The sequence below is a fragment of the Sceloporus undulatus genome, chromosome 1, assembly GCF_019175285.1.
Source record: "Sceloporus undulatus isolate JIND9_A2432 ecotype Alabama chromosome 1, SceUnd_v1.1, whole genome shotgun sequence".
Taxonomy (NCBI): Eukaryota; Metazoa; Chordata; class Lepidosauria; order Squamata; family Phrynosomatidae; genus Sceloporus; species Sceloporus undulatus.
The window spans coordinates 39,181,375-39,198,522 of record NC_056522.1 but is presented as its reverse complement, the minus strand read 5'-3'; the positions used below and the strand labels follow the sequence as shown (position 1 = coordinate 39,198,522).

General features: G+C 38.7%; 1 protein-coding gene across 9 annotated transcripts in view; it reads left to right on the top strand.

The window, feature by feature from the left end:
• ESRRG (estrogen related receptor gamma) overlaps window positions 1-17,148 on the top strand; it is a 612,697-nt gene that overhangs the window by 120,328 nt on the left and 475,221 nt on the right. For 6 of the 9 annotated variants that reach the window (XM_042444954.1, XM_042444953.1, XM_042444952.1 and 3 more), the window contains exon 2: window positions 16,370-16,478. The exons of the other annotated variants lie outside the window; for them this stretch is intronic. The gene's annotated coding sequence lies outside the window, so the exon portion shown is untranslated. The remainder of the gene's footprint in view (window positions 1-16,369; window positions 16,479-17,148) is intronic. 9 annotated transcript variants of the gene reach the window in all.

The window sequence follows — 17,148 nt, the reverse complement described above, 5'->3', positions numbered from 1 at the left end:
ATTATTTTCTGATGGTTCCAAGTAGCAGCATAACACTTTATTCCTATTGTCAAGCTGATTTCTTATTTCCAAAACATATTCAAACAAACAAACAAACAAAAATCTCCTCTTCTTTTTATTCTTTAAGAGTTACAGTATAGTAAACCAATGTTCCAGTGAATGTCACTTTTAAACCATAATGGTAACACAATATTTTAGAAAATTCTGAGACAACCAGAATTGCCCTTTATACCATGGGGCCAGATCAACAAATCATGCCCTGGGATTTTTCTTTTTCTTTTTTCTCTCCCCCCTTCCCCCAATTTCTTTAAAAAAAAAAACTTCAGAAAAGCCTTGTTGCAGAGAAAAGAAACCACTACGAACAATGTTCCTCCCCTTCAAAAGGAACAAGTGGACATGGAGGAAACAACAACTGGCAAAACTCACTAAAATCCAAAGAGCTATGTAGATCATGGGATTGTCATAGGGCAGACTCTAGAAGATCAGGAATTGTTGTACAGTGTATAGAATAATGTCACTGGGAGTTAATGAAGGCTACTCAAAGCAATACTTTCGGAATAGGCAAATGCCCTTTACCAACAAACCCTAGAAAATTGCTCATCGGAGAGTGCCTTTTGACACTGAAAATGTTGTAAAAATTTCACATGTCGTTTTGGGCTCAGCTTTGCTTTTCACCCAAAGATGTGTGTTGGATAGATGCCATTTATAATAGTTGCCACACTTTTACATCCTTTCTGTCTTTCCACTTGTTTACTTGTTGAAGTTTTCCTCTAAATAAGTGTGCATAAAATTTTAGCTTCAGTCTCCATCATGGAATCATGTAGGCTTGGTTGCAAAACACCTCCTTTTTAGTGATGCCAAAAATATTACAATCCATTTTTGGACCTGAGCTGAGCTGTATCTGTTTACAGGGTGATTACCAATAAAACAAAGCAATTTGCTTGCACTTCCTCCCACTACTGTCTGATATTCCTAGCAATAGAAACATTGTGCCAAATGTGTGCAGTTTTAGCAGTTCTGTTTTGGAGTATTCTCTATTAAACATCATTATGTTTAACTTTTGAAGCTGATATCCCAGTCAGTATTCTATTTGTGATTATTCATTTGATATACACAGTTATATACAACGGGGGTAGTAAAATGGTGTCCCTCTGTGTGTGTTTGTTTATTTGGATTCAATTAATGAAACTTTTTCTGGCTTTTAATTGTGACATTTTGGGTAGATGCACACTAGAAACAAACTGGTATCAGTTTTATATCAGTTTAGCGGTATACCTTTCCCAAACAGTTCTGGGAAAGATAGTTTAAATAAATAAATAAATATTTGTGAAAGGCTGCTCAGAATTTTTATTGGTGATCCCCAGGAACCCATATACTCATAACTCATCAAGAGTTATTTTGAGGGAAGCAATGTCTGCTCTACCAATTCTAATCTTCAGTGGTTCTAACAATACACTCAAACTTTGTTAGGTTTTGAAAACATTTCATATCGCTCAAGTGCTTGTCTTCTGAATTCCAATCCACATCACACTTATTGCTAGAGTCAACACTCCAGTAGTAACAAAAAAACAAAACCTTTCATCATCTATTGATTTGCCGTCTTCAAAAAAATGATAATAGGCTATTTTTTGTCCAATTTCTCAATAACTAGGACCATTTATTGGTTTTTCAGTATTATTGTATTGCACAAGAATGTATTTTACTGCATTTTCTGAAAAATGCAGTATTGGGATACAGTAGGGTTTTTTTGCCAGCAAATTGTGAAATAGCACACTCCAAGTGAGAGCTATAAAAATATCTGTCATAATTGTAATAGTATCTTAATTCAAATTTAAGTGGATTCAGCCTCTGGATGTCTGTTAACTTTACTGTGTCTGCTATGATCATTTGAAGACAGAAGGTGAAGAGTTGGTTTTTGACAAGCATTTTAGTAGTCTGCTGCAATATATCTTTATACAGTAGTCTGCCCTTATCTGCAGTTTCACGTTCACAGTTTCAGTTATCCATGGTCAGCCATGGTATAAAAATATTATGTAGCCCTCCCTTATCCATGGTGTTGCTCTCCACAGTTTCAGTGACCTGCTGTCAGTCAAGATCTGAAAATGTAACTCGCATAGGATTCCATATTATCCATAGTTTCAGGCATCCACTGGTGGTCTTTGAATGTATGCCCCCATGGATAAGGGGGGTTGACTACTGTACAGTCTTGCTTTTCAGAGAGGACATCTCTGTTAGAAAGCCACATACACATAAGGAAGTTTACTCAGTTGCCCTTGTGATGCTGAACCTGCAGGCCTATTGATTTGAATCCTATGACATCTGATCCTTCTACAGAAGGTAAAATAATAAGTATTTGTAAAACAAAGTGAAGTCTTTTGTTTCTTCCCTTATTGGGGTTTTCTTTGTTTTTAGCCAAACAACTAAATGTTGCATACAAATTATGCTTTAACAATTTAATTTCTCCCATTTGTGTAGATCTAATGTAGTTACAAGTGAGAGAGGGAAAGTATATTCGGTATACAGCAGGCTAGGATAGCAGTGCTAACAAATGCAAAATTTGACATTTTAGATACAAGAAAAATAAAGAAAAATCTGTCAAAGGAAGCCCAAAATTGAATGTAGCACAAGAGAAAAACAGAGTCATATATGTAACTAACTCCATGCTATTTATTGAAATATCACCACTGACCTTTACAGCAGTAGAGCTTCAATGTATAGTTATGCAGAGAAGGAAAGCCATTGCTATTGTAAAGGGAACATATGATTGAATTTAAATTCATGGGAAGGTACATTTCAGAAGAGATGCCCTTTATTATCTGTGGAGCATATATATCTATAGTAGGGCTTCCTTATTTGCTGCCTTTATTTCTTTTCTTTTCTTACTAGGCATAAATGTCTAAAGTATTTTAGTTACTACTACATACTGTGAACAATTTTCTGGCTGATCAATAGTTCTGTAGTTCATCCTATTTATTTGGGACTTTGCATATTGTGCTTCTTGATGAGGTTACCAGTAAAGTCTACTAGCACCACATCGATCTGTATTAATAGTTTAATTCAAATATAATCACTTACTTATTTTTGTAGGATGAAATAGACAGAATGGAGTAACATACTATTACTAGCCATAGTGCTTAAAAGGTTATTGGTGTGTGTGTGTGTGTGTGTGTGTGTGAGTGTGAGTGTGAGTCTCTTTCCTTAGAGGCCTTTAACCAGAGGCTGGATGGGCATCTGTCAAGTATGCTTTTATTGATGGCCCTTGCGGTCTCTTCCAACTCTATGATTCTATGATTATATATTCTATGACTGGATAAATCAATGATTATTAAGTTTTTCAAGCACGTACATTTAATCAAATTTTGTTTGGCAGATGATAAATTTCCAGTGAAATTCTAAACTAATATTAATTATCATAAACATGGAAAAATGGGCTCAGACATATAGGACACATTCCACTTTTTCTAACCAGCTTGTAGAGTAGGTTGTGGGGACCCAATAAAAAATGCTGCCTATTGAAGGCAGAAAATGAAATCTCATAGCAATTTTATTTCCACAAATACATACCCATCCTAGCATTTAAACAAGTGATCCAAACATTCCTTACAATAACATTTATTATGATTTCAGGGATCATCTAACACCCATGTCTTTATCACGCTTCACAGACTCCTAACCAGAAGCAGCTTTTGCTTCCAAATATGAAGTGAGATTGGGGGTTTTAAACAAAGTATTGCAGTAAAGGTGAAAGGTGGAATTCTCAGGGTGTAGAATGAAATGTCTTTCTTTTTTTTATAGGAGGTAAAACAAAACATCAGGGGATATCTCACCTTCTTTGCTCTCCAGCCCATTATACACCTATGTGGATCCAATATCTTGAATTCATTTCTGTTCAGGCACTTCTGAAGCCAGACATGTGTCTTTGTTTCAGTGCTGTGTCCACACTACATTCCCTGTGGACATTCCCTGTAGTTATTATTCCTGTCCACTTTCTACTGGAGAATGCATAATGTACTCATGGACTCAACTCCATGCTAAAGTCAAAGGCTACTTGAAACACCTTGCATTTTTTACATTTAAACAGAGGTTTTAGTCATGATAGCTACTTCCATTTGTACCTTGAATAGAGAATTTCTGTACCTGCCACTAAATATGTTCCTTCCCTAAAGCCCAATTTCTGGGTTATTGATTATACTGTAATTCCACTTTTCCTCCAAGATGCCCAGTATGGTGCTTGTGGTTCACTCCCAGCACTCCTGAGATATAGATCATTATTATATTCATTTATAAGTATGGAACTGAGAGCAGAAAATCAGTATCTTGCTCTAGTCCACAAAATGAGTCCATATCTAAGGCTGGACATGAACTCTAGTGCATTTTTATCATATCCAATGCTTCATTGCTTATAGATGTTACATAGACCTTCTTGGCACTGGAAGATAGAGGGCTATTGTTAGAGGGGCAGCTGGCCCATAAAAATGCTTATTCTGTATGGATGTGTGTATCCTGAAGTCTATGATCTCATTACTATTGTCACATTGCACTATCTTTATAAAAGCAGATCTTCTATCCAGGCAAGCAGCTACACACACATATGAAAGCTGCTCTATTTATGCTCTGGATATCTGTGCTTTTTGAACATCCTGCAAGTTGAAAAGCTTGATGCATAATATAATCTGTCATCTACCTGTTTATGTTGTATTGTTGGTTTTCATTCAGTGTCTTACATTCCAAACAACATTTTCTGAAATTTAAATAGTGTATATTTATATAGTGTATAACAGCAAAGTTATGAAATTCAGATTACAAGCAAGACAGTCAGGATATTCTTAAGATAAGATCAGAAAGACTGAAAAGATAGTTTTTGTTTTATTTAGATTTCCATTAGTACTTGCAGAACCAGTGTTCCTGTCACTTTTGACAAAGGATTGAGGGGAGTACACTTGATGTTTTCTGGATATACATGGCATAGGAAAAGGAGTTTTATGTAGAAGTGGCTGAACTATGGAGGACAAATTTCCCATATCATAGTAGCCCCTTCAGAAATGTGCTGTATGGAAAACAGAAGCTTCCAGCAACTCCTGTCTAGGCATTCTGAGTGGAGGGGATATGTAAATTAATTCATTCTTCAATTCTGCAACCTTTCAGTGGCATTAAAAATGAAATGGGAATGTATTTCTGGAAGTGAGTGAATGATTAGCATTTGGCAATATATAGTTTAGTGTCAAGTCAAGAAGAAAGTGGGAGGAGGTAGCAAGGGTTGTACTGCTTGCTACTTTGCAGAGTTGCTTAATGTACCATGCCAGTCAAAGACAGGAACATGCCGTCCTTTTTCATTCTAGTCAGGTACTGTGTCTTTTTTCACCTTTCCAAAATATATGCTGCAGAGGCACAAGGTACTTATTTAAATAGCTATCAGATGACCATGTGTTAGCAGCTAACACGAGCCACCAGAAAGTAAAGGAGCTCAATTTGTAGTCTGAGTGTGATCTTATGTGAAGCATTTACTCAGGTTTGCATGTAACTGAAGATGCTGGTTTATAGTATAACTAAGGCCTTAACTCTTTCCATGTTGCACAGCAATATATGGAATTCAACCACGGTATTCTTAATGAATGATGTTTTGGGAAGGTGCTGAGTTTTAATGGAAAGGTGAGGGATGGTGTACTTTACCCAATTTTCACCTGTCAATTCTCTGATTTAATTAGCCTTGTGGTTCTTGCATAGTTTTTCCATTTGCTTGCTTGCCTTCAAATCATGAACTTGGAGTTCTCCGTGAAATAACAGGTTTTATCCTGATGCCTGATAATTTGAAATATCTAATCCATGGCTGCAAGAAAACTTGGTTTGTTTCTAGTGGCCATTATAGATGCCATCGGTTTGAGAGCCAACAAGACACCTTGGAGGACCAAATGGAAACAAAGTCCTCTGCCTTGTTTTGCCAACTCCATTTCTTCAACATTTTAAAAATGGGTCCAAACACCATGTTTTTGGTTCCTACTGCACCATTTTAGATCCAGGATAAGCCTTTAAAAATACAGAAAGTTAATGTTGACTTCCAGCATTTAAACAATCTCTCTTCACTCTAAAATGGCTTGTTGCCCCTAAAGTAAAAAAAGAAAAAAAATGCAGCTGGGGGTATGTGGAGGTATTTTTGATTTTTAAAAAGCTTTAAGAACACATACACACTCTGTATATGTATGCATTGAGCATGGCTCAGTGTTTTAAAACTGCCTCCTCCACTCATGTAATCTATGCAGAAGTAATGGGCGTATTTATTATTATTATTATTATTACTAATAATAATAATTATTACTTTATTTCTAGAGCACTGTAATTATACACAGCGCTGTACAAAGTCGGTAAAATTAAGGAGTATATAAAAGCCTGCCCAAGGCGTATACTCTAAGATAATAACAGTTAAATAAAGGAATAGATAAAATTACCATGTAGAAAAGAAAAGACAAATTAAAAACATCAAATATAAAAGCAAATCACATCACATCAAATATTATCAGACAGCCAGATGACAATCACAAACTCCCTGAGAATGCTTCCCTAAACAATATGGTTTTCAGTTCAGCCTTGAAGCTGGTTAGGGAAGTGATGAGCTGTGCATGCAGAGGAAGAAGGTTCCAGGAATGAGGGGCAGCAAGAGAGAAGGGACAGATCTGGGACGGGGCAGAGAAAATCCTGGGTTGAGAGAGGAGGCTTTGGCTACCAGAGCGGAAAGTGCAAGTAGGGATGTAGGGAGAGAGAAGATCAGTTAAATAAAGAGGGGCCAGCCCATGCAGGGTTTTAAAAGTGAGTAGCAAAAGTTTGTACCTGATGCAGAAAGGAAGAGGGAGCCAGTGATGAGAAGACAACAGAGGGGAGACATGATCATAACGGCGAGCAAGTGAAATAATGCATGCAGCTGAATGCTGAACAGAAATTAATGGGTGGAGGTGAGAGAGAGGAAGCCCTGCCAGGAGGAGGTTACAGTAGTCTAATCGTGAGACCACTAGGGCATGGACCAGTGTTTTTGCGGTAGAAGCTGAGAGATATAGATGGATTTTGGCGATATTATAGAGAAAAAATCTACATTTTTTGGCTGTAGTCTGGATCTGGGGGATAAATGACAAAGAGGAGTCAAAGATGAAACCAAGACTACGGGCTTCCTGGACCAGCTGGATAGAGATGTTATTGATGGAAATAGAAAAGGAATAGTGAAGGGTGGGCTTAGGAGGGAAAACAAGAAGCTCAGTCTTGGACATATTGAGCTTCAGACACCGATGGTGCATCCAGTGGGAGACAGCTGTTAAACAGGATGACACTTGCTGCTCTAGCTCTGGTGAAAGATTAGGGGTGGAAAGGTACAGCTGGGTATCATTGGCATACAGATGGTAGGAGAAACCAAAAGAACTGATAGGTTTGCCAAGGGAGAGTGTGTATAAAGAGAACAAAAGGGGACCCAAAACAGAACTACAACAGATAAGGGGATAGAAGATGAGGTCTGACCACCCGAGACCACTGAAAAAGATCTATCTGACAAGTAAGATGTGAACCAATCGAGAACAAGGCCCGAGAAACCAAGGTCAGAAAGTACGTCTATTAGGAGACAGTGGTCCACAGTGTCGAAGGCCGCAGACAGATCGAGAAGGACGAGGATAGAGTAAAGGCCATTCACCTTTGCCCGCAAAAGATCATTCGAGATCTTAGTGAGAGACGTCTCTGTGGAGTGCCGTGGGCGAAAACCAGACTGGAAGGGATCCAGAATGGAGTTGGTTTCAAGAAACTCAAGACAGCGTGAATAGACAACTCATTCCAACACCTTAGAAAGAAAAGGAAGAAGAGAGATTGGGCGATAGCTAGCCAAGGAAGAGTCGAGAGAGGGTTTTTTCAGGATAGGGGAAACTAAGGCATGTTTGAAGACTGAGGGGAAGGGACCCGAAGAGAAAGAGAGATTAAAGATATAGAGGAGGGAGGGTAACAAAGAGGGGGCTATAGAAATTAGAAGACAAGAAGGAATTGGATCAAGAGAGCAGGTGGTGGGTTTGGATGAGTTCAGCAGCGAAGAGAGTTCTTCCAAAGAAACAGGAGGAAACACAGCCTGTTACAGACTGCCAAAATAAAGCTGCTTCGGGTCTCTTTGGAGGTATGCTATTTAAATGATGCATGAGTCCTAAGAGTCCGGAGGTCGCGCCAAAGCCACACTCCATTCCTAAGCACTGGAGTGCAACTTTGGTGCAGCTTCTGGATTCTTAGGTCCCATGCATCATTTAAACAGCATACCTCCAAACAGACCCGAAGCAGCTTTATTTTGGCAGTCTGTAACAGGCCACAGAGAGTTTATTAGTAGGAGGGGTGAGGAGATTAATGGTGGGAGCCAAATCAAGAAGAGTTAACTCAGAACGAATGGTAGTGATCTTTGTAATGAAATAATTGGCGAAGTCAGAGGGAGAAAATAATGGAGAGACAGAGGGAGGAGAGGGTTTTAACAGTGTGTTGAAACAGGAGAACAAACGCTGCGGGCGTTTCTGTATTTCATATAGTTCACACACTTCATGTAGGACATGTAATGCCTTGCTTGTTTCATCACCATTCCCAGTCTAAATGGAGACATTCTTTCAAAGGCATGTCTGAATGGGCCAAAAGGCCTTCCCCCCCCTACTTGGTTCTGATGCCATGCTGTTCAGACAATGCATATCCCAAAGGTCAGTGCGGGCAGTCCAGGTGGTGTCTAGTTTGTTGTCCACCAGAACTGGGGGTTAATAGCCTTAATATGAATTTTAAAAAACTTACTGGGAAGTGATGGCCCACTTAGTTTTTGTGCCACTGCAGCTGTCTGCATGGACATTGCACCTATATTCCCGGTATGTCTGCTGCAGCCATGGGCCACTCATTCTGATCTCAGAAGTGAGTGACCCAGAGCGGCAGTAAATGTGACAGGCGATTTGGCAGGATGGCCATGTAGAGTCTGTCATGATGAGAAAATGTAGGCTGAAGTAATGGGGGAAGCCTGGAGCACCTGCAGGGACAGGATACTTTGGGCTACCCCTGGAGTAGTCTGGCCAGTGCCGACAAGGCCAAAGAATGCATTGTAGGAAGATCAGTATTAGTGGGCAGTGTGTCACAATAGGAATATTGTCTGCTGTTAGTGACTTGACTGAACAGTTCCTGATCAGCTTCTGAAGACTCCCAGGCAGTGTTTGGCAACAGTCCATGTGAAAACCCATCCACGTGAATTGTAAGTTAACTTTGTTCTGAAATTTGTTCAGAACTCTCACTTTGCTTATGTAGACTGAACTGAAATTTAGGGAAACACAATTTTGTATCAAGAGTTCTTTTGGTATAGCTTTGTTGGCAAGGTTAGAGAATGAAATTCACATATTTACGTTCTATACTTTTCTGTCTGTATTGCTATTACATTTGGTATTATTTAGCTTCCCAGTATGTGGAAGATATTCTGAACTAGGAGAAAGAATAGAAAACCCATTTATATATCTTTTCAAAGTGAATAAATAAGCAGTATGTGTTTTGTAAATGGACAGGAATCTAAGGAAAACAAAGAAATATCAAGGTGGAAATATCTGGTTTCCTGAAAATTATTTTTATCCACGAAGAAGTGTTACCCTGCACCTATTCTTTTTACTAGGATGATTAGAAGATTTGTGTGCAGGTCATCCCAAAAGATAAATTTGAAATATTTTTCAATACCATGAGTTCTAAATAAAAATTATAATGGACATTGATTTCCACAAAAGTAAACTCTTACACTGAAATAAGTGTTGCTTATTTAGGCATGCCGGAATGAACTGCACTGTAATACATAGCACTTTCAGATACCACAATTTCCATTTCAAAGTAAAGAAATTTCTTATATGAAAAAGCTCATTTCCCCAGTGAGGAAAGGGGTTGTATGAGTTTCTTGACTTACGTTTTTTCATGTTTTGATCGCATGTGAAGATCACAACTCTCTATCTTTTTGTCAACATTGCTGTGGAAAAAATGTCAGGTGGAGTTACAGATGAACATTTCCATGGGGATGTTAAGGTTCTGTCCTGTTGTATTGGGCTTTGTTTTCCTTTATCCTTTGGTTGCTCAGGCAGTGTATTGCTGAATATGCATAGTGGTTTTATAAAAAAAAAGTGGCAATATTTTCATATTAATTCTTGAAAATGTAAGACATCTGGAAATCAAAACCATTTATATTATTTTTAAAAAAATGCATAGATTCTTAATCTCTCTCTTTCTCTCTCATCTCTGTGTGTGTATTTTAAAAAAACTAAAAGATGAGACAAAACATAAAGGACATGATCTTGATGTTGGAGGAGTAATAAAAATTACTTGTAATATTTTTGTTCTTGTATGCCTTCACATCAATTCCAAATTATGTTTACTCTAAGGCAAACCTATTACAGGGGTTTCTTAGCAAGATTTGTTTAGAGGGGGTTTGCCATTGTTGATGTCTGATGCTGAGAGAGTGTGACTTTTCCAAGTTCTCCCAGAGGGTTTCCATAGCCAGGCTATTTATGAACCCTCCTAGAGTCCTAGTTCAACACTCAGGCAACTACACCACACTAGTTCATACATGGAATATTAAACATCCAGTATTTGTCTAGCAAATTCTCAATATTCATAAATGTTCACTTCAGAGAGGTTAGTAATAATGCTATCAATCTATTAAAATAAATGGGCTTCCTTTTGAGTAAATATGCAACTATGCACTGTAATTGTAGTTTTTTCAAATTGTACCCAATAATGTCATTTCTTGAGTACAAAGGTTCTATTCCTTGTGGAAACTTACGAGCTTGACAGATGGGCAGAAAGGGGCGGTAAGATGTCACCCCTTTCTGGCCTGGAAGCTTGCTGTGGCAACCACATGCCACAGTCTGTGCATGGAGCAAAAAGAAGCCCCCAAAAGGGGCTTCTTATTGTGCCCTAAAACAGGTGCCATTGGCATGCTCGTGCGCCATGATGATGCCCCTCATGCGCTGTGCCGTTTGGATGCAGTGCATGAGACACATCATCAGCATGCACACAGTGTGGATGTTCATGTGCCAAGATGGCGCTGAGCCCTAATTTCAGCCCCAGGCCAGTGCAGTTTGTACCAGGCCTTAGTTTCATCCTTGTGGTAGTTTCAGTTTCAGTACTTTAATTTCTGCTCCTACAAGCATTATCATTGCTTACAATTTTGCTATTGTTGTTGTGTGCATTCAAGTCATTTCTTCTTTTTCTTTTTTATCTTTATTCATTTTCAAAACATGAAAATACACACTCTTTATACATTCTTTCTCTCCAACAGTTGTTCTCCTCATCCCTTAATAAAAAACAATCAACTTTCTAAAAGTCCTACAAACAACTAACAATCATCAATCATTCATGATTTCCTCATCCCTTGCCTTCTTGGAGTTAGGCCCGATACAGACAGGCAAAAGCGCCATCATGGGGCTGATTTTAGGTCTCAGAAATGCAGAGCGTCCGCACGCTCCTGAGCCCTACCGCGCACCCCTGGCGCCATCATGGCTCACCCCATCCACACAGGGGCCACTATGATGAAGTACCCATGGTGCAGCCTCCAAACAGTACAGCACCATGCAGAGATTATTGTTACATGTGAGGGTGTTAATGGCACCACACACGCACGCCCCAAGAAGAACTCGCCAGGAGTGGGTTCTTTTTAGGGCTCCTGGAGGCCACGCCGTTTGGTTGCTACAGCCTGCATGTGGGGCAGAAAGGGACGGCATCTCAGTGATCCTTTCTGCCCATCTGTATCCTCCCTTGGCTTCTATTTTTACAGGTATCCCCCTACTATCTCTTTGCGTAGTTTACCAGCACATTTATGCTTTCTGTTTATAGCTTTCTAAACCAGTCACAACGACATTATAGTATTATTTATTTAATGTTGGTTTCTTTAATTCAAATCTCTAATATTGTTATTACTGTGAATCTGTAATTTTTGTTTTAGATATTTCCTTACTGTATTCAATTCTTCTATAAATTTCTTATCCCCCTGATTCTGCATTAATCTTCTCAGTTTTTCAATTTCCATCATACTTAATAGTTTTAATCACCAATCTTCTAATGTAGGTATTATTTCTGACTTCCATACTCTTGCGTAAACTTTTCTGGCTGCTGCTATTATATAAATCAAAATTCTACAGTGTGTGTTTTTTCCACTGATTGATCTATAACATTCAGTAAGGAGGTTTCTGATTTAAATGGCATATTCACTTGTAAGATTACACTTACTATATGATGTCTTTTCAACCAATACTTTCTAACTTTGCCACAGGACCACCAAATGTGCAAAAAGGTTAATTTTTGTTGCATGGTGACCCTAAGGTAAACTTATCACAGTGTTTTCTGAGACTGAGAGAGTGTGACTTGCTGAAGTTTATCCAATGGATTTCCATGGCCAAGCAAGGATTTGATCGCTGGTCTCCAGAGTCATAGTTCAATGCTCATAGTCCAATATGTCATGCTTGTTTGCTTACATCTATATTATGTTATGTCTTGCTTTTATTTTTGTCCTAGGTTTGTCAACACTTGTGCAACACTAGTAGAACATTACCACCTCTTATACTTTTCCTCCTAGTGTCATGCTGGATGTTACAAATTATAGCTTTTTAAATGAACTGAGGCCCAGGACAGATGGGCACGAAGCGCTGTCCTCTGGACAATTCTAGGGTTCCGAAGCGTGCAGCAACTGCATGCTCTGGAACCCTAGAACGTGCCGCTGCCGCCATCATTCAGGACTCCCATCCACATGGGCACCGCCATCTTGACATAAGCAACACACAGCATATAGATGTCACTGCATGTTCCTTATGTCACAAGTGCGCCAATGGCGCATTCGTGATGTGCATGCAACATCCAAAAAAGAACTCGTTTTTCCGGGTTCTTTTGGGGGCAGAGGGATGCTGGGCAGTTTGGCTACTATGGCATCCCTGCACAGGAAAACAGGCTGCCGCCAGCCCAGACTTTTGGTGTGGTCTGTTTTGTGCCTGAGTTTTGGCTGCAGAAAAATGTCATTCTTGAATCAACATTGAAGGAGTGTGTGTGTGTGTGTGTGTGTGTGTGAGTGTGTGTGTGTTTAAATGACTGGTAAGTCATAGTTAATTCTTATGCAATGCCTTCCCCAACTTCAGATGTTCAATTTGTACTGTAATTTACTTTTTTATGCATTGTTTTTGACTTGGTTGTACAATTGGCATATTCCTCAAAGATTCCCTGTTGTTTCTTAAAGTCCCTTCATATTGACTGTGTAGGAAAACTAATCTTTTTGTATAATTTTATTTTAACATTTCCAATGGAAAGTAAAGGTTTCATTCAGATTTTCCTCTTTTTTCATGATAGTTGAGCTGTACAACGTGTATATGTATTAATTAAGCCCCACTTCTTATCACTATTTTTGTAAGTGTCCTGTAAATTTAATCACCATGACACCTCTGTACACATTACAATCCTTTTAAATATCTAGAGAAAAATCCTGTTAGATCATTCTGAGCACTAAATCACACAGAATTACAGTTGTTATTAGAAGCATTAGAAACCTATGATAAGAAGCTTTATTATGCATTTTGGAAGCTTAGCCTGTAACACAAACAACTGTACATAGTACTGAGAAGGAATAAAAGCTTAACATTTAAAATATACTAGTAATCTCACACTGAAATAGCAATAGTACACAGTAGGCATTTTGTACATGCTTCACTGGCAAATAATGTATCCCTATTTTTTTTTCATAGTACAACTAATCTTCAAAATTTACAGTCTGGTGTGGAGAGGGGTGCAACCGATTAATTTTCTAGGGTAAAAAATAACATTGAGATACCGGAATGGCAAAATATGAATTGAGCTTCAAGGATTAAACACCTGTAGAATGTCACTTGAAAAAGATTATATGGGCTGGAGGGGGCTGTCAGAGGCTCTTGTGTGTTTCATCCCAGAATAAGTGACCCCATAAGGTAGGAATAGGGAAAGGACAGCCTGTGAGCTACAGGTCTGTAACCTTTTTTTTTTGTATACTTAAGAATGCCTTTGCTCCCCTTTCTAATAAATTAGAAGTTGAAATGTTTTTTGCTACAAAGTGGAGAAGGTCTGTGGGGTGATGTTAGCCATTTTGCTTTATTTGACTATTTTGTGAGGCTAGCAAACTATTCAAAAATCAAATAACTATTGTCTAATTAAGACCTTCTCATCTCTATTCATTCAAAAATAGCTACTATGTACTATTTATGTGACACAGAAAGGTAATAACCAATCATTTTAAAGCCACATGGCTCTTCTTGACTGGCACATATCTTCACTAAAGCTCCAAGGAAATGGCAACTACTACTGCTCTTGCTATTACTACTACTACTATTACTACTGGGTTTAGAATTCAGATTTGTATTCTCTTTTTAAGACATGGCGAGTCGTAAACAAAATGCAAAAATACAAAGTAAGCTGAACAAAACAATTGTTCCTTCAGTCTTGAAAAGTTCAGAACCTAAGGATTAATTTGGCATCTGAGTTTCACAAAGAACATTATTAGGAAATGGTGGTTGGATGATTGCCATTTACAGAAAGAACCCTGCTGGCACAATCCACAGAGTTCTCCTTCCAGTGCCCATATTACTATGACAAATGGCTATAACTCAATAGGGGAGCATATGTCTTCCGGTCAGAAGGTCCCAAATTCAACCCGTTGAATCTCCAAGTAGGAGCACGAGGGACTGCTGTCTAAATTTGGAAAACTGCTGCTAGTGGTATGATCAAAGGATCAAATGTGTCATTTAGAATCCTTTGGGGATGCTTTAGCCCCCAAACTGTAGTTTAAAATCCTGGTTAACAGCAAGCTGTTTTCTTCATGTAATCAAATTAACACCACCAAGTTTGTGATGGTTTGCTGTTTTGCACATGCTTAGTGAGTCCAAGACATTTATTTTGAATAAGCTGTTGCCATTCATTCTCCATCCTGATATCTCTACAAGAAAATGTATTGTTGTATGCATCAATGGATGCTAAATTCCACAGCCTTTCCCATAAGAGAGCTGCTTTAAACATTTAGACTTCCCTGTGATGTGGAAGCTTGACATTCCACATCATGGTGGGTAGGAATTTGTGTATCTAGAGCAGGCTTCTCTAGAGATTACGCTCCTAACACAGGATCTGGCAGGGACATGGTGTCCAACATTGGGCTAGTAGACATGAGCCTACTGTCCTCTTCCACACATTTTATCAGTGATTCTTAAGGTTTCTAATGTGGGGAACCAGCATCCCCGCCCCATATAACAGGGACTGGTACCCTATTTGTGCCTACTGGCTACAATTGGTTCTTTCTTTCCTGGAAACTCTCCAAGGACTAGCACCAGTCCATGGGCCACCATGTTGAATAGAACTGTATTAACTGAATAGAGCTCATGTTTCTGTTAACCCACTGGGCTTTTGTTTCAGCTCATGGATTCAGAATATTCAATTTTTTGGGTCCTGGCCAGATACCAGATACATTGTTCATGCTTCTTTGCTTGTACTTGTTATTGTATGCCGATGAGTCATTTCTGACTCATCATAACCCTAGGATGAAGCTATCATGGGGTTTTCTTGGCAAAATTTGTTCGGAGGAGGCTTGCCATTGCCTTCCTCTGAAGCTGAGAGAGTGTGACTTGTCCAAGGTCATCCATTGGAATCCCATGGCTGAACAGGGATTTGAACCCTGATCTCCAGAGTCATAGTCCAATGCTCAAACTCTACACCATGCTAGCTTTCTTGCATGTACTACTGACCTCATTTTTTTAAAGTCTGGCATTTTCTTGAGATATCTACAACCAGTCAGGGTTTACATAATCAAATGCAACAATGTCATCAAACGAATTAGATAATGCTATAAAGCAAATTAAAAGAATGCTTACTACTCTCACTGTGAATGAGCAAAAAGTTCCACCTAATTTTGTCAACTCACTAGAGGAATCACTTTGTGGGTATATGTGCATACCCATATGTGCATACAAATAATGACATATATGCATTGGAAAGTAAGATTGTTATTTTAAAAAATAACATACAGGATGGAAAAATAGCAATATCACATACACTCATATGTTATGAAATTCTTTGCAAAAACATACTCTATTTTGGTTCAGTTCTGATTACCTATTAAAGTTTAGTGTACCATATTATGGTTTGAATGGAATATTGATCCTCTATATTGTCTTTATAATAGACTACAGAAAGACAAGAACTGTATGCATTTTACTGGATTAAATATGTTCATGTAAAGGAACTAACATCAGGTTTTAAATTTAGAACAGTAATAGAATACGTACACATTTTTAAAAATCTTTTTGGTAATGGATACCTCCAGAATAAATCCATAAATAATTCTTAGCATTTTACTTTTCCACAGAACTGGACAGAAAATACCTCATTAAAATCTCAAGTAGATAGGATGCGTTCCTGTCCTGGGTCATCCTTGGATAAAGCGAAGTAGTAGCTGTCTCAAGCTGTCTCTCCAGGTGAGATTATCAGGGAGATACACTAGAACTAGTTTGTGTGCATGTGTGCTGTCTGGACTGAATGAAGTAATGTTTGGTATTGTATCACTGAAGACAATCTCACTGCCCAGCAATATCATATCCAAATATTTCTTATATGTTCTATATGTTGGGTTGTGGCATTGAAAATTGGTATCTCGCACAATAAGAGCCTCTACAGACCAGCATAAAGAGCTGACATGGGGGCAGAGTGGGGGTGCACGTCAGCTGCCCTGACTCTGACCCCATGCTGCCCCCAGGCCACCCACCTGACCAGACAGAGGGCAGCACCACACTGCATCTTCGGCACAGCATTTACCCTCGCTGCACCAAGGAAGTGGAGAACAGCCATGGTGGCGGTGGCATCCCTTTTTCGGTGCAAAAAGTTGACGCTGTTTGCAGCTTCTTTTTGCACCATGGAAAGGCCTGATCAGGGCCGTGGTGTGTAGTTGCCATGGCCCTGATCTGGTGAAAAAAGGGGCAGTTGCAGCCCGCTCCAAAGGGGCAGTCTCCTCAATTAGAGCTCTCCTGCCCTTTTGGACAAATTGAAATCTGTCATGCTATCTGTATGCCTTAATAAATAATAATAATAATAATAATAATAATAATAATAATAATAATAATAATAATAATAATAATAATAATAATAATA